General features: G+C 37.0%; 1 long non-coding RNA gene across 1 annotated transcript in view; it reads right to left on the bottom strand.

The window, feature by feature from the left end:
• The window catches only part of LOC130830547 (uncharacterized), a 209,824-nt gene that overhangs the window by 78,184 nt on the left and 110,058 nt on the right, over positions 1-21,582 (bottom strand). The window contains exon 2 of the long non-coding RNA XR_009047799.1: positions 4,348-4,428. This is a non-coding gene — a long non-coding RNA (uncharacterized LOC130830547). The remainder of the gene's footprint in view (positions 1-4,347; positions 4,429-21,582) is intronic.

Genomic DNA, 21,582 nt, shown 5'->3' with positions numbered 1-21,582 from the left:
ACTGGGTACCCAGAGTGCAGGTTCAAATGGCAGACATCTGGAGCAGTTGTTCTATGGAAACAGACAGGAGCGGTTGTGGGCAACAGTTTCAGTCTATAAAAAGCACTGATTTGATCTGCATTAGTAATTTGTCATATGCATAAGCTGGAATTAGCATGCTACAGAGCGAAGCTGGTACTCTCAGGCGTGGCCCTCCTGTGAGTGAAGGATGCCGGGTAGTGATCCCTGTGCCATCCTGTGAGCAGCAGCTGCAGACGGCCCTCTGCCTTCGCTCTGGTCCTGCAGAGGACAGCATCAATCAGAGCATCCCATGTGTTCCCTGGCATCCAAGTAAGTCAGGGAAGTCACAGGAGTGAAGAATCCAGAGGGTCTGGAGCTTCTATCCTGCACTGAGGTGTTTGTAGCCAGTTGGGTTTTTTCTTGACCTCCTTTGACTGTCAGCTCTGGAGGGGAAAGGCCCAGGCCTCTCAACAGTATATTGCAACTACTTGTTGTTAAGCAGTTTTGCAAAGGAGAAACTGATCTGCATTAAGTGGGGAAAATACCACCAAGCTTTAGACGATGTTTTCCCTTTTTCCCCCGTTGGGGACACAAGCTTCCTCATGATGTTTCATCATTTCAATGACTGTCATTACAGTGTCAGCACATTTGTCATGGTACATTTGCCCTCAGAATGCTAAGTGGCCAGAATTTTTTTAAGATTTGCAAGAGACCTAAAGTGATTCTATATAAGATACACTCAAGCATTGCAGCGCTATTTATAATAGCCAGGACATGGCAGCAACCTAAATGCCCATTAACAGATGAATGGATAAAGAAGATGTGGCACATATATACAATGGAATATTACTCATTCATAAAAAAGAATGAAATTGAGTTATTTGTAGTGAGGTGGTTGGACCTAGAGTCTGTCATATAGAGCAAATTAAGCCAGAAAGAGAAAAACAAATACTGTATGCTAATGCATATATACAGAATCTAAAAAAATGGTACTGATGAACCCAGTGGCAGGGCAAGAATAAAGATGCAGATGTAGAGAACAGACTTCAGGACACAGGGGGAGAGAGGAACGAAGGGGAAGCTGGGATGAAGTGAGAGAGTAGCACTGACATATATACACTACCAAATGTAAAATAGATAGCTAATGGGAAGCTGCTGCATAACACAAGGAGATCAACTCAATGATGGGTGATGACTTAGAGGGCTGGGGTAGAGAGGGAGGGAGGGAGTCACAGGAGGGAGGGGATATGGGGATATTTAATATAAATTATGTAAATGTAATATGGGGATATAAATACAGCTGATTCACTTTGTTGTACAGCAGAAACTGGCACAACAGTGTAAAACAATTATACCCCAATAAAGAGCTTAAAAAAAAATAAGATACACTCAGGGAGAGATTTCAGATTGATCAATGCAGTTCTGGGCATCGTTCAATACTCTGATGGCAAAAGATATACAATTCAGAATTTTATTTAAAAATATTTCTTTCTTGACAGCATGTTGAATGTACCAGTAAATCCAAGGAAGGATAGAAAGAAGGAAAATATTATGCTATGTACAACATTTCCACTATATATGATTACTAGCCCAATCTTGTCATCAAATTCCATACATCCAAAGAAGATATACCAAAAATCTCAGCGTGCCACCAAATCTTCACCAGCTTCTCAGCCCTACCCAAAATCGCTGCTCTGCATCATGAAGTAGTAACAGGCTAGCAGATCATTAGTTCAATACCAGCTACACCAAGATTGGAAAATGTGGCTCAGAGAGAGAGGATATATGATCACAAAGCCTGAGAGAAACAGTTCTGCCAAAGTACATACAAATTTGTGCAGTCCACACGCTGCTCGTGGGCCCCCAGCTAAACTGGAGAAAGGACCACCAGAAAGTCTATGCCACTGCTTGTTTCTGGTTTCCCAACGTGGACGCACATAATTTGCTGTGGAAAATGCTAGACATGCCAAAGAGTTAATGCACCCTCTAAAAATGAGTAAATACCCTCAAATACCCTGCCCTCCAACTGAGACAGTTCAAAATCACAGAACCTATAGTCTCCTGGAAGACCACAGTGGACCTGCACTCCAGGTTATGGTACTAACATAAGCCATCTTCTCCTCTTACTATTACAGCCTCACTCCCTTACAGATGCTTCCAAATAAACTTCCTGCAATTGAATTTTGTCTTCGGGTCTTATGAGGGACACCAACCTAAGTTACTAAGTAGAGGTACTGGTTGTACATACATCATCATTCAATAGAATGATTCCTGACATTCATCAAAACAAGTTTGTAGTTTATCTGCAGTCCTTCTGGGAAGCAGAGGGATTTATCATATCCTTTCTTATTGTCAAAAGGATCCTAATTTTAATCATAAAATCATATTTAGTAGATATTACTGTTGTCTGCAAAATAATAAATAAAATAACACCCTTCCATGGTAAAAGTACATTTCCCATCATAGCAAAGTTAATGGGAAAAATCCTCCACAGAGGTAGCATAATTTTGTTTAGTTAGGTAGATACTACATTAGACCTATTTTAAAGGTCAGGTGCTCCAGTAGAGATGCTCAAATGGCACATGGATGTGTAGTTTTAGAGCTCCAAAGGAAAAAACAACTTCAACAAATTTTTAAATATAGCTTTGAGTTTGCATGTGCAAAAGAAAAGCTATAAACCCTTACATATATAAAACTCCTATATATATATAAATCATAATTCCTTGATATAGTTTTAGTTGAGTAGGAGAGTTGCAGATATTTCAAAAATTACTGATTACCAAAGCAATTATAAAAATATTTTCCAATATATTAAAAAATTTCCAGTCATTCTAAATTTCAAAAAGGTATCTATTACGTAGAAAAAAACCCCTCTAAAAATAATGAATACATTTTTTTAAAAAGTGAAGGATATTTTTGTATTAAAAGAATCAAGTCATAAAATTTAGCAGCCAGACAAACCTTTGGCAGGGTTGACCATGGAATGGCACTGTGGGGAAATTGAACTGACACCACAAATATGTTTGGGTATTGTTTTGTTCCAATATTATGTAAATTCTGCAAATCTAAAACAGAAAGTTTATGTAAGAGATGCCAAGTCAATCTCTGTGTGTGCTTCATTCCTTGTTACTTAGGAAATGATGTGCTTTCTGCTTAATGATGCTGAAAATCACTCCAAGGACATGAAGCCAAATATGCAGGAGACCCATTGCCGGGTGTAATTTGCAAATCATCCGTTATTTCCGTTATAAGGCATGAACTTTGTTTAAAGTGCTAGTAGCACAGAGTGTGACTTGCAGAGTAACTCTTAAAAATTTTAACACAAGACTCAGAGTGTAAGCAGCTTTTTAACAAACTCCAGTTGGTATGACTGGGGAGATAAATAAGCACTACTTAGATAGTAAGCACCAGAGTAAGTCTTTGACACAGAGATAACAGAGTAATTTGGGCCAATAAACAAGCCAGTGATATTTTCAATCTGTGTGTTGGAGACCTCTCAGCACAGTCTAAAACATGTTTTCAGTCTAAAACGGATTTGAAGAACTAATTGGCCAACCAATAAATACGGTAGTAAGTTGGGGTGTTCTTTCAAATTTAATACCCAGCCTCCACTTCAGGAGTGTTAACATAATCTTTAAATTACATTTAGGAAAATCGTTTTTAGCTTAGAGTAGCAAAGCTGATTTGACATTTTGGCCATCTTCATAACCCATATACACAAATACTAAGTCAGAAACCACTCAGATTACCAACACTGAAGATTTAGGTAGATTTTTTGAAGGAGTATTTTTTTTCCTTTTTCTCTCCAGAAAGATGCAAAACTAAAAATCACCCAATGTCCTTTTGGCAATCTAAGCAACTTCCAGTGGCTTAGCTATCACTGTATTGGTTTTTATTATAAAATTTATGCAAGTAAATTTATTGATTGTGCTTCAGGCTGAGTTGGTAGCAGTGTATTTATTTTGCCATTAGCTGTCTATCAAAAAGACAGAAATAACTTTTTTTTTGGCAAACCACAGAATATTAGGTCTAATCTATGTGATGTTTTCATTTCTACTGTGAATACAGTAAGTTTGACTATCTATTGTTATAAAGTCAGTATATTCATCTTTGGGGGAATGAGAGAGAAAAGACTAGACATACACTAGGTGTGTTGAATTCTCAAAGTTTTGAAGTAAAGGTGAAAATACTTCTGCAGAAAAATAGGAAATTGATCAAAAATACATGCAAAATTTTTGATCTTTCATGCTTAAATCACTACTATAATACTATTATATTTATACCTTTCTTGTTTCCATTATTCACATTTTACATATTATGGCCTAAGTAATTCACGTATTTACTTACCAGTTAGGTTGTTGGAATAATCCCAAATTGTTTTCTGAGGGAAATATTGACCTTGTCTGCAGGTATTCACTTTGACAAATTCTGTAGGGAATTAAAAAGTAATCTGTTCAGATACAAGTCAATTTGTCTTTTTAATTAAAAAAAAGACAAATTCATGTCTTTTAAAATCTTACCACCCTTCAACATCAAGGGCAATAAATCTGTCCTTAATTAAAACCATAAAAAAAAAAACTGTATTGCAGGCACTTGCTAGAAAATATAACCTGAAATTTGCTCTTGCCTACATCTTAACAGAAGTTTGATAATACTGATGGAATATTGATTGCAGGGTATGTAAAATATCTTACAGAGTATTTCAAAAATATTAAATTTTATTCTTGGATGAAACTGGTTCACCAGAGAACCAAGCAGACTACTGCTTTGACTCAACTCGTAATCATTTTAAGGGTATTAAGTTTTGGACTTTAGTGGATGATCATGTTATATGATCATGTTAGAATTTTAGAACAATTACTGTTGTGACAACAAGAGAAAGGTTGGGGACAAAGGTACTGGAGAAAAGAAGACTTAGTAGAAAATAAAAAAAATCTAGTGAATGAGAAAAGGAATTCAGAGTGTAAGTGGTAGTTGACACAGAGAGAAGATGATAGAAGTTAAAAGTGTTCGTGAGACAGAAATCAAATGGTTTGGTTACCAGCTGGATGTGTCTATTTGAGATAAACAAAACAAGGGAAGGAAAATCTGCCTTGGAAAATCTAGTGAATGGCAGATTAGGGACATAGGGGAATAGATGTGGGGATGACATTTGAAGTCTGGGATGCTCTGGAACACTCCAGTAAATATACTCACTGGGAAGCTGGAAACACAGAATGGAAATGGAGCGAGACATCCTGGCGATACAGACATACCATTCTGTGATTAAGAATCGAAGTTATGGGACTTCTTCACCACCGGTGGCGCAGTAGTTAAGAAGCCACCTGCCAATGCAGGGGTTCGAGCCTTGGTCCCAGAAGATCCCACATGCCGCGGAGCAACTAAGCCCATGTGCCACAACTACTGAGCCTGCGCTTTAGAGCTTGCAAGTCACAACTCATGAGCCTACCCACCACAATTATTAAAGCCCTTGCGCCTTAGAGCCTGTGCTCTGCAACAAGAGAAGCCACAGCAATGAGAAGCCCGTGCACTGCAATGAAGAGTAGCTGAGGCTGGCCGCGACTAGAGAAAGCCTGTGTGCAGCAATGAAGAAAAAAAAATTGAAGTTACGCTATTGGATGAGATTGTTCAGCGAGGACAGGTAGAATTACAATTAGTGGTGGACCATGCTTTGGTGAAAATTGATATTTAAGAGACTGGCAGACAAAGCAGACTTCATAACGTTAATTAAAAAAAAAAAAAAAAAAGACCAAAGAAGGAATATCTGGACAAAATCAAGCTTCAAGAGGTAAAGGGTTTTAAAAATGCCACCTACTAGACAAAAGTTCAAGTAGGAGGAAAGATGAATGGGGTCTATTTGATAATTAGGAGCTTGTAGATGACATGGTTCCATGGTTAGTGAGGAAAAAAGACTGATTACATGAATGTGAAGACAAACTAGGTACTCAGAGCATTTCTTTACAGAGCCACTTTAAGACAATTACAAAATTAAACCAAGATCAACAGAAAACAGAAAACTTCTGACCATTATAACATGAAAATCAATACAAAATTTCCTCAATAAGGTGTTGGATCCATTTTAGAAATTAAGAAAAATACACTATGCCTTATTTAAGATCTTTAAAAGTATAATCTTGGAGTACCCATTACTCAAATACTGCATATAGTGGGCCAAAGGAGAAACATCAGAACTACTCTAATTAGTTTCAAGAAGACAACAGAAAATTTCACCATTTTTCTCTCATAAAAGTTCTAAGTGAATCTGAACGAACTTAGATTTGAAGGAAAATTCCGTAAGACAAAAAGAATGTTCAATTCAAAATCCCGATAATTCAATATCATATTTACTAGCAAACATAACCTTTCTGATTTTATAATATTAAATCATTGAAATAAAGTAATACATATTAACAGAAAGAAACGTAAATATAATTTTGCTTTCTGGAGACACAACTATTTTCTCAAATAAAGAAGGTTTAGTGTTTAATTCTACAGAGGCTTCATTTAGTTGCCATCTGATCTCGGGGTAAATAGTTCTGTTCATGTTTTTCTGGCTTGATCGGAAAGACGTAATATCATAGTTTTCTATTACCATTCCAGTTTCATGATTCTTTTTCCCAAAGAACTTATTTTCATCATTTAACATGTAAATATTAACTATCTTGGGGAAACTCATTCTGTAATTTACTCTCACATTGTCCAAAATGTATGGTCTTATTTTGCCATCTATTTGCAATATCTTTTCATGCAAGCAATATGCATGTGGACGTGTTGATGAATGGAAGTATCACATAATTTTAATTTCTGAAATAGAGTTGGCATATAGAATATCCTTTTCCAATATTCTATTCATTTCATTGGTTTTAGCTATATGAGAAATTACCTAAAATTACCTTTTGCTCTTTAGCTACTAAAGTAGTGCACTATGTAGAGATAATTTTTTCAAATTCTCTCCCCGCTTCCTTATATAAAGTTTTTCTGACCTTCAGAAGTAAACATGAGCACACAGTACATAATGAATGACTCAATGAAGTCAGGATATATTTTACTAATTTTACTAATTAATATTTTACTAATTAAGGCCAATATATAATTTGTAGAACAGAAGATAGTATCAGTCAGACCTTTATTAATAGCAAACTAATGTTTCTAAACTTTGTTTACTGATTGAGAAAGTAAAATGCGTACATACTGTGGTGAGAAGGAGTAATTCTGGAAGCGCAGACTTGGGGGTTGCCAGTGTTGTCACTATGAAAGCTGACTGGCACTGGTTTAGAATTCTGTCACAGTCAGTTTAAAGACCATATAGCAGGGATATTTTTGACATTATTAATCAACAGAATGTGAGAAAGATATAAGAAAGGTATCTTTTGGGCCCCCAAGTCTAGGAAAGTTTTAACAAATGCAAATACTTTCATCAGTGAAGATTTTCCCTCACTTTCTCAGTGTTAACACTTTCTATTTGTAAGCTGCCCTGAAATCCAGGACATGAGAATTTTTGCAAGTGCGCTGAAACGGGGTGCCAGGCGTTTCTGCTGCCTGCGTGGCGTGGGAGCCGGGGCCGAGCCGCACCAGTAAACAGACTGCGAGCCCCGTGGTCTCTGGGGTCTGACTGCACTGCCTGCAAGCTGTCTGGCTTTGAGCAAGTTGCTTAAACCCTTCGTGCCTCAACTTCCTCATCCATAAAGTGGGGTGGTAGTATCTACCTTTCAGGTTTGTTGTGACATTTAATTGATATAGATATATTAATCTATATATTACATATACAAAATTAATTGATATATGTAAGATTAATGTATACTTGTGTGTATATATTTATATATATACACACATATATACATAGCTTTAAATAGGGCCTTGAAAGAGAAGAACAAATATTGTATATTAATGCATACAAGTGCAATCTAGAAAAATGATACAGATGAATCTATTTGCAGGGCAGGAATAGAGAGCAGATGCAGAGAATGGACATGTGGACATGGGTGGGGGGTGAATTGGGAGATTGGGATTAACATATATACACTACCATGTGGCAAATAGATAGCTAGTGGGAACCTGCTGTACAACACAGGGAGCTCAGCTCAGTGCTCTGTGGTGACCTAGATGGGTGGGATGGGGGGGCAGGGACGTCCAAGAGGGAGGGGATACATGTATACATATAGCTGATTCACTTTCTGTACAGCAGAAACGAACACAACAGTGTAAAGCAGCTATACCCCAATTTAAAAAATGGCCTTATAATAAGCACTAATAAATTATCTACTCTAAATGTTGTTGATTCAGTCCAACTTCAGATCTTCGTTAGTGATGGAAATGAAAGAGTGAGTAAAATGTCTGGTGATCTAAAAAGATAACCAGTCCTCTGCCAATGTCCCCAGCATCGCTTCTTTGGTTCCCACCCCACAGTAGCTTTCTCACGAAGGGCTTGTGATGCAGGGCGCTTCCTTAAGATTTGAGTGTTTACGACTGATTCACGTATATTGATAGATGCGTGACTGCTTGGCTGGGTACAAAGTCTTAGCAATGCATTCTTCCCTAGAGTTCATCGAAATGTTTGTCTCCTGTTTTCTTTCTTTGTAAGTTACTCTCAAGATGATACCAACCTGACTTTCTGTCCCTTCAAAATGACTTCACTGATGTCTTGAAGCCTTAAGGATATTTATTTCTGCTGCATATTTTAAAATCTGTCTATTTTATTAAGATCAGTCCTGGAATTAACCCTTCCAGGTGAATTTTCTTCCAAGTGCATATTTTGCCCCTTGAGCATATATACACATTTTTATTTCTTAGAAATTACCTTAGACTGAAGGTATAAAAGAATTCCTCACTCTAGAAGTTCCACTGAGCCCCTATGCAGTACATTCCTCTCTCCCTTCCCAGTCATAGGCAACTGTCATCACTGCATTTCCGCCTGTCCTAGAATTTTGAATAAATGGCATTATAAAGTATGTGGTATTTTGCATTTCACTTTCATTTAACCTAAATATTTTTGAGATATATCAGTTATAGACAACAAAAGAGTGAAACAAAATGGACAAGATAAGTTCAGGAAGTGTTAAAGGCTACAAAGAAAAAAGAAGACAAGTTGAAAATTAGAGTATGTCTTTCTTACTATAAGAAAGATTAAGGGTTACTTCTAGCTGGAGGTCTGGGAAAACCTTTCCGAAGAAGGAGGGACATTTAAGAGGAGACATAAATGCCAAGTAGGGAGCTGAGAACAGAATATTCCAGACAAAAGAAACAACAAGCATGAAGACCCTGAGTCAAGAGAAAAAGTAACAGGGGTGCCATGGCTAGAGGGTAGCTATTTATATAAACATATATGCACATTTTCCAAAACAAAGGTATTTACAGAGAAGAGTGGCCCTGTTTTACATTGTGCAAGTCTTGTTTGGCTGAACTGAAGAGAGGCTGGATTCTTATACCTGCTTCTACACTCAACCTACTGCAATTTCACACCTCAAATAGCCTGTGAAACACTCACTGCATACTCACAGAAGAAGGAGAGTGGAAAAGGCAAATAGTGTCCTCGTATTTTTACGAATATAGCTTTGATTTCACAGTTGCCTACAAAAGTCTCATGGACAGCCAAAGGTTCCCACACCAAACTGTGTGAACCACTGAACTGATCTTTATTGAATACTCACAGTGTGTTAGACGTACTTCCTGTGAATTACCTCCCGTGAACACGAAGGTGGAAAAAGTGTCTGAGAACGGGAGGGAGGTCTTAGCTCCCATGGTCCACTCTGGCCACTGCCCACACTTCCTTCTTCCTATTCAGATACAAACTTCATGAAAAAGTTTTCTCTGCTTGATATTTTTACCTCGTAGCTCCCTACTCACCTTGGAATACACTGTAGTGTGAATTCTACCTTTCAGCACCACACCATCAACACTAAATTTTATGCTAAGTGTTACACCTCTGAGCTTCACAGGCAAGGTTATACTGATATTTTTTTCTGGGTTATTCATTTAAAAAGTATTTATTATTTAAGCAAGTACTTTAAACCTCTGCGATAATACAGTAAGTGGGGTCACAGTGTAAAATATGGGGCCATGATATGATGAGGTTAAGTGAAACACTTTTAGTTCGTATGAAGTATGACCAAAACCAAAAATAATGATAGCATGGCTCAAATGTACGTGACTCATATGAGAAGGAAGTACTAGAGGGGGAAAAACACCTGAGGTCAATGATGATAGCCCTTTATGTTTTATCCCGACACCATGTCAGAGCCCAGCTCACTCTTGACTGTTTTTTCACACTTGTAGGCTTTGCCTCATTACATTCCTAACCTAAAGGTTTATAATGAATTTAGAGCTATAAGACGAATTTTTCATTTAAAAAAATAGTGATTTCTGAGAGAACCTAATGAGGACATTTGGGAAACAGAATCTACAACCTTGAGCAAAGAGTATATTATCATTTTATATGTATGAAACACATAAACATGTAACGATTGTTTCCTGCAGTTCATTGACTCCTACCCAATAAATTATCTATCCACTAATGTCTATTTCTATTTTTTTGCAATCTTCTCTTTCTGATCATGGTCACTGTTGGGCCTTTCTTCTTTTCTCCTTCCCTTCCTGTCTTCCTTCCTTCCTTCTTCCCTCCCTCCTCTCCTTCCCTCCCCTCTTTCTCTCTTTCTCTCTTTCTCTCTCTCTTTCTCATAGATAGATAGATGGATAGATAAAGATATATACCCACACACATAACACATATGACCCATGACTCTGGGAAACTCACACAAAAGAAGTCTTACTTATTAGAAAATGATGTTTCAAGCTTTCTCAGATTTACAGGGCATGGAACAAATCAGGAAAGAGGTCATTTTCCTATCGCATAAATATAATACTAGTGTCCCACACAATCTGAACAGTTTGAATTAAAAGCAAGTTTGGCAGGCTTCCAAAGTTTGAGAATGTCATTTATTTGGTAACTTGCCATACACTTATTTCCATACTCAATAAATAAAAATCTAAGATAAGATTGTCAGTTTAATGCATCAATGACAGCATAAAAATAGAGAAGTCAAGAAGGAAATGTCTTTGTGGCATGATTTTAGGAGGTCTAATAGGAAAAATATTTTGAATCTTCTGGTCAAATGATTTTTTTTTTATGAATGAGAAAACTGAGGCACAAATGAAATGCATAAATTGAAAGAGTGATAGTTACTTAAATAGATACAAATGTGATTTTTCATGACTATTGGTATATAGCTACATGAGAACACATTTAGTTTCCTGATAAATATTCAATGAAATAATTCATTCACCTACTCTTTATTACAGTTGACAAGTAACAAGCACTGGTCTCTAGTCAAGGAGAAATTCACATTCTAATTCCAGAACTGATTTATATTATATAATGCATTATTATTTATAATTAACAGGGCTTTTTTTGAACGTACTATCAAAGCACCCCCTTGGATACTTCTAAGAATTCATGACACAAGACTTCATTTTGTGTAGATAACACTTCACTTAGCACTGACAGTGTTTTCTCAGTGGAAATTAAGTATCTGGCAAGATAGAGAACTGTTAGGTCAGTAAGGTGTAATTAGGCACCTCTGGAAATTTTTATGCAAGCAAAGTTTATAGGACGTTGGAGGCAGCAGTGATGTCTTTGATAAATATGTAATATCTTGGCCCCGAGATTAATCACACCAAGAGCACATTTCTACATGGGTGATTGACATTGTTGACCCCCAAAATGGTTACTATTCACTAGTATTGGTTCTGCTTCACTAGTATTGATTGACCTAGCATACAGCGTACCATAGCGCTCAATCCAGGTCTTGACTGTCCACATGACGAAATAGGACTTTGTCTAATTCACACTTGCCCTCCTTAAAGAACGTCAAACAAAACTGACATAATCCCAGATAAAGAATAATCCAAATATCTTTATTCAGAGCATCCATTGTTGGTGCATGAATTCTTTAATTCTTTTGGAAATTTTAGATCATTTATATGCCTCTGTTTTTCACTTTTATTTAGCTATAGAGTTTAATTTGAATGAAAACTTGACATAAAGACATGAAATCTTACATATTGTATTATAATACATACCGAGTATTTTAATACTACTTTATCTTCATCTGTAAGGATATGATATGATTGTTTTCCATGACTTAAAAATCAAAAGCATATTGGCACATGTTATGTTAAGAATAATTATGATTGGTACACATTCCTCTGTAAAGTCTATGGAATAGGTCATATTTAATCAAAATATTATATTGGGAAATGTATAGAGAATTTCAAACCAGTAAAAGAAGCCAAATAATGTATTTACTGAAGATAGTGATTTGAATCATTCCTCATTTCTTTGCCAAAGGTTTGAAAATAATAGCAACGCATTCTTTTTTTGTATTACTTTTCATTCTCTCCTGTAGGAATTACTTTAAAAATAGTGATAGCAATAATAATATGATATATATTCATGATTCAAAGATTGAAAAATGCATTTCTGGATACTCTTTATATTTACATTATTATCAGAATAAAGAGTACATTTAATTCTATTACATAATACAGACTAACTCATAACTCCCAGGTTTTGTTTATTATGCTGAATTTTAAATGATTGTCTAAAGCTGTGTTTCCACTTCAGCTGGGTTCATGAGTAACAGTGTCCCTCTCACTTTATCCTGACTTATAGCTTTTTGCAGTCATTGCATCCATGCCCAAATATATAAATAAACCAGACATAACTCAATTACCTACACAGAGCACATTTGACAAACTAGGCATTACTGACCCTTAAAAAGTAACAGGACCCATGACAGGGCTGCAAGGAAGAAATGAGTACAAGGACAGGCTGCTAACTTCCTCTACATTAAAAAGTTTTTTTGTTCTTTTACATCATTATATTTTATACTTTTCTTCCACATCTTCTTCAAGACCAGGATCCCGTGACACCATTAATACTCTGAAGACACATTAAGAAGACAGACTTTATACCTAGAGCCAAACTTCTCAGTCTGTTTATCAAATACCAATATGATTAGAATAGCAGAGACTTGTTATGCCTGAGTGCAACTGAATGATCAAACATAAATATTCAAAATAATAAATGTGGGGGATTGAAGCATGGTCATCACTGTCTTTCATTTGGATTTTGTAACCAGTCTGATGGTTTCACACTGTAATAATGAGAACGCTGGGAAAGCAAAGATGAATTTTCTGTTCTTAGGAGATACTATCTGGGTTGGTGGTCCAGAAGTATCACTTCATGAATTAATTTAAGTAGACACTTTTTCTGTCAGTATCCAAGGCGTTTAATATACACACTGGAATGGGTGACTATTTGCTTTATCTGTTGGATGCCTCATGTAATGATAACCATGTGTGTTTGTCTTCCATCTATCAGCGGGGTGACTATTAGTATTACCATCCTGTCCTAGTAACTAATAGCTACTTACTAGCTGGAGACATTTCTTTCAAAATTTAAACCCCTACTCAAATTTAACCATCAGGTGGGCAAAAGCCAAATTAATTTAACTCATGAAAACAAAAGATGCGAAATATAGTTTAGTCAAAAGCCCCTGACATTCCGGCCATCAGAATAAATAGGTACTTCAAAAGAAAAAAAATCAATTCCATTTTCAGAAGCAGATATTGGGGAGTCAGGACAAGGAAAGGACTAGTTCTGGTCCAGCAGGTTTAGAGAAAGATTAGCATTTCCAGAATTTAAAGTGTAGACATTACAGCAATCATTACTGCTGTTTCCAAAAGCTAATAGGAGCTTATGTAGACAGCTGTGCATATACTAATTTTTAAGAAAAATTTTAATGGAGGTATAACTTACATATAGAAAAAATGCATGAATCACAACTCTATAGCAGGAAGAATTTTGGCAGAAATGTGCCCATGTAATTAGCACTCAGGTAGAGTAACAAAACATTACCTTCAAATCAGAAACTGTCTGTGTTTCATTTCATCCTGAGAAGTCCCTTAAGGGTAACCATAATCCTGATTTCTAAGACCATAGATTGGTTAGTCTTGTCCATGTATTATTTACAAATTCAAGGGTATTTGGTGGGGAGTCCATTTTATTTGATGTTGGTATGTGTTAACTAATTTAAGCTTGACTAGTGTGACTAGTGGAGGGATTGATAGGTATCCTAACGCATCAGAAAACTGTGGAGTTTAACCAAAACATGATTCCATTAATGCATAAAATATATGAAAAAGATTTTTAGGAATATAATTGGAAAAAAGAAAATCTGCCCATCTTCCTTTTAGACAAAGTCCCAGCTATTAGCACCATATGTATTGAACTGATTAAGAACTAGTGCTATAGGACTTCCCTGGTGGTACAGTGGTTAAGACTCCGTGCTGCTTCCACTATAGGGGGCATGGTCGGATCCCTGGTCAGGGGGTCAGGGAACTAAGATCCCGCATGCGGCATGGTGTGGCCATAGGAAAAAAAAGGAAAAGAAAAGAAAAAAAGAACCAGTGCTATAAAGTCAGATATGACCTCAACTATTGTTACCAACATGTCTTAGAGATTTTGATGTGGATTTCTAACTTTGTGCTCATTTTTACAAAACAGCAGAACACAAAATTTTCAGTTGGCTCATTTTTTTATGTATGTAAAGGATTTTAATTTTTTATATTTTCTTTTATAATCCTTCACACTATTTCATCTCTTTTACAACCCTGACAATCCTGCAGTATAACAGTAGAACGTGGTTTACGTGTTATCAAACTAAACTTTGAAAGAGTTATACTGGATAATTCCTTAGTTGTTCATTTTGGTCAAGCCCAAAATCCAAATGTTCATAATTCAAACAAGAGCAAATTATGATTTTTGTTTTTTACCAGTGATTCATCCATTCTTTCAGCAAAAACTGAACGACCATCACTTAATACAAGGCTCTGGCCTAGATGGACTGATAAGAACTAAGAAAATCGACATTCTGTCTTGACTAGTTGCACCCTGGGCTGTTCTTATATAGGATACATAAAACCACTGCTTAGTGATTTAATGAGGCGGAGCCTAAATTACTGTCTAGATGTAAAGGGCTGCCTGCACAGCTGACCTGAAGGCCCTTTGGAGGTCAATCTAGCTATTTTGGTTGTATTAATGAACAACTTAGACACGATTCACTGCTTAGCCACTGCATGTTATGACAAAAACAGAATTTAAAATTCCCAAAGCTTGACTCAAAGTTCCATAGTAGCTTTTTAGGGAAATACTTTAACTATTTCAAGTCAGTCTTGGGGCACTGCTACCACTTTTGTCTTCTGTAATGAGTAATTTTCCTTTCCCTTACTTCAAAATCCTTGACACTAAAATAAAGCATATTCTTAGAAAATTTACTTATATGAATCTTTAAGACAATATGTGTAGTAAACATTTTTACTAAGGTTTTCCTTATGTCAATAACAACAACCATAGCATATGATACCAGACCACTTTTTCAAACAAAAGCAAAAATAGCGTTCCTTTAGTTTGATAAATATATTTGAAAGACTTCTGTGTCATTTTAATCAGATAAATAATAACCAAAAGTGGCATCTAGATACCTTCCACTATTTAACAATATAAAGATAGAATTTTTAAAACCTGCCACATGTTAGCAGATAATTCAAGAGAGAATGGATAACATGATTGGAAATGGTAAAGCAGAATTTAGGCTTAGGAGAATCAGCTAATTAGGTGACTATAAATTCTTAGGTTTTTTTCCCCCCAAACTGATATTCTGTGTATCAGGTCATTCAAAACATTATATATATAATTTATAATTTATAGAAATTTATTTATAATTTATATATAATTTATTCAGTCAGTCAGTGCTATATAATAATCTACAAATTGTTACTGTTAATAGTACTATCTCTGAAGAGCGGCCTGTATTTGGGAAGGAATGAGAAAGGGGATAGCTTTTCATTTTATGTACTGTTTTACATAGATAATTTCTTATTATAAAATGCAAGATTGAACAACTGAAAGGATTTTGAGTAATAAAAATGCTAGTCCTTGAACCTTTTGGAGTTTAGATATATTTTCTCTTCCCTTTTTTACTGCAATTTCTTGTTCTTTTTGTTCAGTTTGATATGTAAGACTGGCTCTCTTTCTGTGGGGCTCACCATCTGATTGTGGGATTCGCCTTCTGTCTCGTATCATCTAGTAATGATGGTGGGATGTTTACCATGGTTCCTTTTTGCTTTTAGAATATCTCTAACTGCTATATACATTTCCTTTTAATTACAACCATGAATTATATGTAAAAAGATTAATCTGTGATGGTAACCATGTACACATTTACATGGCATTAAATAAATGGCTTAAGAGCAATTAGAGAGCTGAAAAGCAAGAATGATGGACAGAAATCACCATCAGATAATGCAAATTGAGGAACTGGAAGCTGAAAAGACCATTATTTGTTGGCAACTATTCATCTACTGGATAATAAGAGAATATGTAATAACTTTCCAAGTAGTAAAAGATTTCATTGGGTAGTGGGGGAAGAGTGGATTGTGCCTAGAGTTTGGTAAGAGCAACATTTGAAAGTTGACACCCTCAATTTAATCTCTAGGATGAGAACTGGAGGGAAGCATGGACTCTCTGCATGGGTGTGTTTTACTGAGGTTAGTGAAGAGGGCTGGATTTGCCCACAAAGAATCAATATTATTCATTAAAGAAAGAGAACATGAGACAGCACTGAGTATTCAGAAACAGACTGGGAGACTGAAAAAACGGGCAGGGAAGCAAGTCGGCTATTTACCAGCTATGTGGTGCTGGGTTAACTCAAGCCTGGTCCCCATTTGTAGAAGGAGGCGCTGGGCCACTATGCTCTGTAAGAACCTCCCACCCACCTCTAAGAGCTTATTGTTGTGCAGCTCTACATGGGAATCCTATTTAGAGACTGGTGCTCATCGTTGGGTTGCAACCTCCCCCCACATCAGGACAAATTTCAAATATTTATTTTCTGATCCTCCTTGTCAATTCTGAACCTGTTTCCTGCTTTTTAGTAACTACTCTCCCACTCTGGTACCAATGCTTTGTGTCTCCTGGGAGAATAATTCACACTGAAGAACTCTTGGACAAATGAGTCACCACCCTGCCCACATGCATTGATATTTCCAAAGATGACCAGGTGGAAAGGCAGTACATAACACCAAGAAGTGACTGGTCAGTGCCAAAAATTCAGGCATCAGAGACAGATGGCAGGGAGATGTTTTTGAGAGGGAACCTCACAGAAGACCAGTCAGCTACCATAAATCCCTTTGCCTCTATTTTTTCTACTTTCAAATTCAGAGGCTGAATCACAGTGTTCCCCATTGGCTTAGCAGTGATCAATATTTATATAGTCAGTATAAAGCAAACAGCAACATATATATATATTATACATATATCTCACATATATATGCATATACAATAGTACAAGAATGGGGGAAAGCAGAGGGCTGTCAGAGAGTTGAAGCTTAATCTAGAATATGAAAAAGTCACTAGGTGAAGTTTAAATTTGGTAAATATAAAATAGCAGCATTCGTGAGAGACAAAGGAGAAGCTGCAATGAGATGGTAGGAGGGGTGCAATCGCATTAAAATCAAATCCCATAAATGCTGGGTGGGTGACTCACAAGATGGAGAACAGTTATACCGCAGAAGTAGGAGGGGTGAAATCGCATTAAAATCACATCCCATAAATGCTGGGTGGGTGACTCACAAGATGGAGAACAGTTATACTGCAGAAGTCCTGAGGGTTCTGAGCCCCACGTCAGGCTTCCTAACCTGGGGGTCCAGCAATGGGAGGAGGAATCCCCAGAGAATCAGGCTTTGAAAGCCAGTGGGATTTGATTGCAGGACCTCCACAGGACTGAGGGAAATGGAGATGCCACTCTTGGAGGGCACACAAAAAAGTGTGCTCACCAGGACCCAGGGGGAAGGAGCAGTGACCCCATAGGAGACTGAACCAGATCTACCTGCTGGTGTTGGAGGGTTGCCTGCAGAGGTGGGGGGCAGCTGTGGCTCACTGAGGAGACAGGGGAACTGGCAGCAGGGGTTCTGAGAAGTGCTCATTGGTGTGAGCCCTTCCAGAGTCCACCATTAGCTCCACCAAAGAGCCTGTAAGCTCCAGTGCTGGGTCGCCTCAGGCCAAACAACCACCAGGGTGGGAACACAGCCCCACCCTTTGGCAGACAAGCAGATTACAGTGTCACTGAGCTCCACCCACCCAGCCCAACCCTCCATCTCTCCCTCCCATCAGGAAGCACCCACGAGCCTCCTAGATAGCTTCCTCCACAAGAGGGCAGACAGCAGAATCAAGCAGTATCAGCAGTATTTCATCTTGTGGAACTGAAAATCACAGCCACAGAAAGATAGAGAAAATGAAAAGGCAAAAGACTTTGTACCAGATGAAGGGACAAGATAAAACACCAGAAAAACAACTAAATGAAGAGGAGATAGGCACTCTTCCAGAAAAGGAATTCAGAATAATGATAGTGAAGATGATCCAGGACTTTGAAAAAAGATTGAATGCAAAGATTGAAAAGTTGCAAGAAAAGTTGACCAAAGACCCAGAAGAATTAAAGAACAAACAAACAGAGATATGCAACACAATAACTGAAATGAAAAAATACACTAGAAGGAACCAATAGCAGATTAACTGAGGCAGAAGGACGAATAAGTGACCTGGAAGACAGAATGGTGATAATCACTGATGCAGAAAAGAATAAAGAAAAATGAATGAAAAGAAATGAAGACAGCCTAAGAGACCTCTGGGACCACATTAAATGCACCAACATTCGCATTATAGGGGTCCCAGAAGGAGATGAGAGAGAGAAAGGACCTGAGAAAATACTGGAAGAGATTATAGTTGAAAACTTCCCTAACATGGGAAAGGAAATAGCTACCCAAGTTCAGGAAGCACAGAGAGTCCCAGGCAGGATAAACCCAAGGAGAAACATGCCAAGACATATAGTAGTCAAGCTGACAAAAATTAAAGACAGAGAAGAGTTATTAAAAGCAACAAGGTAAAAACGACAAATCACATACAAGGGAACTCCCATAAGGGTAACAGCTGATTTCTCAGCAGAAACTCTGCAAGCCAGAAGGGAGTGGCATGATATATTTCAAGTGATGACAGGGAAGAACCTACAACCAAGAATACTCTACCCAGCAAGGATCTCATTCAGATTTTATGGAGAAATCAAAAGCTTTACAGACAAGCAAGAGCTAAGAGAATTCAGCACCACCAAACCAGCCCTACAATAAATGCTAAAGGAACTTCTCTAAGTGGGAAACATAAGAGAAGAAAAGGGCCTACAACAACAACAACAAAACAATTAAGAAAATGGTCATAGGAACATACATCTCAATAATGACCTTGAATGTAAATGGACTAAATGCACCAACCAGAAGACACAGACTGGCTGAATGGATACAAAAATAAGACCCATATATATGCTGTCTCGAAGAGACCCACTTCAGACCTAGGGACACATACAGACTGAAAGTGAGGGGATGGAAAAAGATATTCCATGCAAATGGAAATCAAAAGAAAGCTGGAGTAGCAATACTCATATCAGATAAAATAGACTTTAAAATAAAAAATGTTACAAGAGAAAAGAAAGGACACCACATAAAGATCAAGGGATCAATCCAAGAAGAAGAGATAACAATTATAAATATATATGCACCCAATATAGGAGCACCTCAATACATAAGGCAAATGCTAGCAACTATGAAAGAGGAAATCAACAGTAACCCAATCATAGTGGGGGACTTTTACACCCCACTTACATCAATGGACAGATCATCCACACAGAAAATTAATAAGGAAACACAAGCTTTAAATGACACAATAAATCAGCTGGATTTAATAGATATCTACAGGACATTACATCCCAAAACAGCAGATTACACATTCTTCTCACGTGCACATGGAACATTCTCCAGGATAGATCACATGTTGGGTCATAAATCAGGCCTTGGTAAATTCAAGAAAACTGAAATCATATCAAGCATCTTTTCTGACCACAACACTATGAGATTAGAAATCAATTACATGAAAAAAACTGCGAAAAACACAAACACATGGAGGTTAAACAATACGCTACTAAATAACCAACAGATCACTGAAGAAATCAAAGAGGAAATCAAAAAATACCTAGAGACAAATGACAATGAAAACACAACAATACAAAACCTAGGGGATGCAGCAAAGGCAGTTCTAAGTGCGAAGTTTATAGTGATACAATCCTACCTCAAGAAACAAGAAACATCCCAAATAAACAATCTAACCTTACACCTCAAGAAACTAGAGAAAAAAGAGCAAACAAAACCCCAAGTTAGTAGATGGAGAGAAATCATAAAGATCAGAGCAGAAATAAATAAAATAGAGACAAAGAAAACAATAGCAAAAATCAATAAAACTAAAAGCTGGTTCTTTGAGAAGATAAATAAAATTGATAAACCTCTAGCAAGACTCATCAAGAAAAAGAGGGAGAGGACTCCAATCAATAAAATCAGAAATGAAACAGGAGAAGTTACAACAGACACTGCAGAAATAAAAAGCACCATAAGAGATTACTACAAGCAACTATATGCCAATAAAATGGACAACCTGGATGAAATGGACAGATTCTTAGAAAAGTATAACCTTCCAAGACTGAATCAGGAAGACATAGAAAATATGAACAGACCAATCACAAGTAATGAAATTGAAACTGTAATTAAAAATCTCCCAACAAACAAAAGTCCAGGACCAGATGGATTCACAGGTGAATTTTATCAAACATTTAGAGAAGAGCTAACAGCCATCCTTCTCAAACTCTTCCACAACATTTCAGAGGAAGAAACACTCCCAAACTCATTTTATGAGGGACCATCACCCTGATACCAAAACCAGACAAAGATACTACAAAAAAAGAAAACTATAGACCAATATCACTGATGAATTTAGATGCAAAAATCCTCAACAAAATACTAGCCAACAGAATCCAACAGCACATTAAATGGATCATACACCATGATCAAGTGGGGTTTATCCCTGGAATGCAAGGATTCTTCAATATATGCAAATCAATCAATGTGATACACCATATTAACAAATTGAAGGATAAAAACCACATGATCATCTCAATAGATGCAGAAAAAGCTTTTGACAAAATTCAACACCCATTTATCATAAAAACTCTCGAGAAGGTGGGCTACCTCAACATAATAAAGGCCATATATGACAAACCCACAGCAAACATCATTCTCAATGGTGAAAAACTGGAAGCATTCCCTCTAAGATCAGGAACAAGACAAGGATGTCCACTCTCACCACTACTATTCAACATAATTTTGGAAGTCCTTGCCACAGCAATCAGAGTAGAAAAGGAAATAAAAGGAATCCAAATTGGAAAAGAAGAAGTAAAACTGTCACTGCTTGAAGATGACATGAAAATCCTAAAGATGCCACCAGAAAACTATTCGAGCTAATCAATGAATTTAGTAAAGTTGCAGGATACAAAATTAACACACAGAAATCTCTTGCATTTCTACACACCAACAATGAAAGATGAGAAAGAGAAATTAAGGAAACAATCCCATTCACCATTGCAACAAAAAGAATAC

The sequence above is a fragment of the Hippopotamus amphibius genome, chromosome 10 (assembly GCF_030028045.1).
Source record: "Hippopotamus amphibius kiboko isolate mHipAmp2 chromosome 10, mHipAmp2.hap2, whole genome shotgun sequence".
In the NCBI taxonomy this organism is placed as follows: Eukaryota; Metazoa; Chordata; class Mammalia; order Artiodactyla; family Hippopotamidae; genus Hippopotamus; species Hippopotamus amphibius.
Note: the sequence above shows the minus strand (reverse complement) of the source record. Positions and strands in the feature narration are given on the sequence as shown.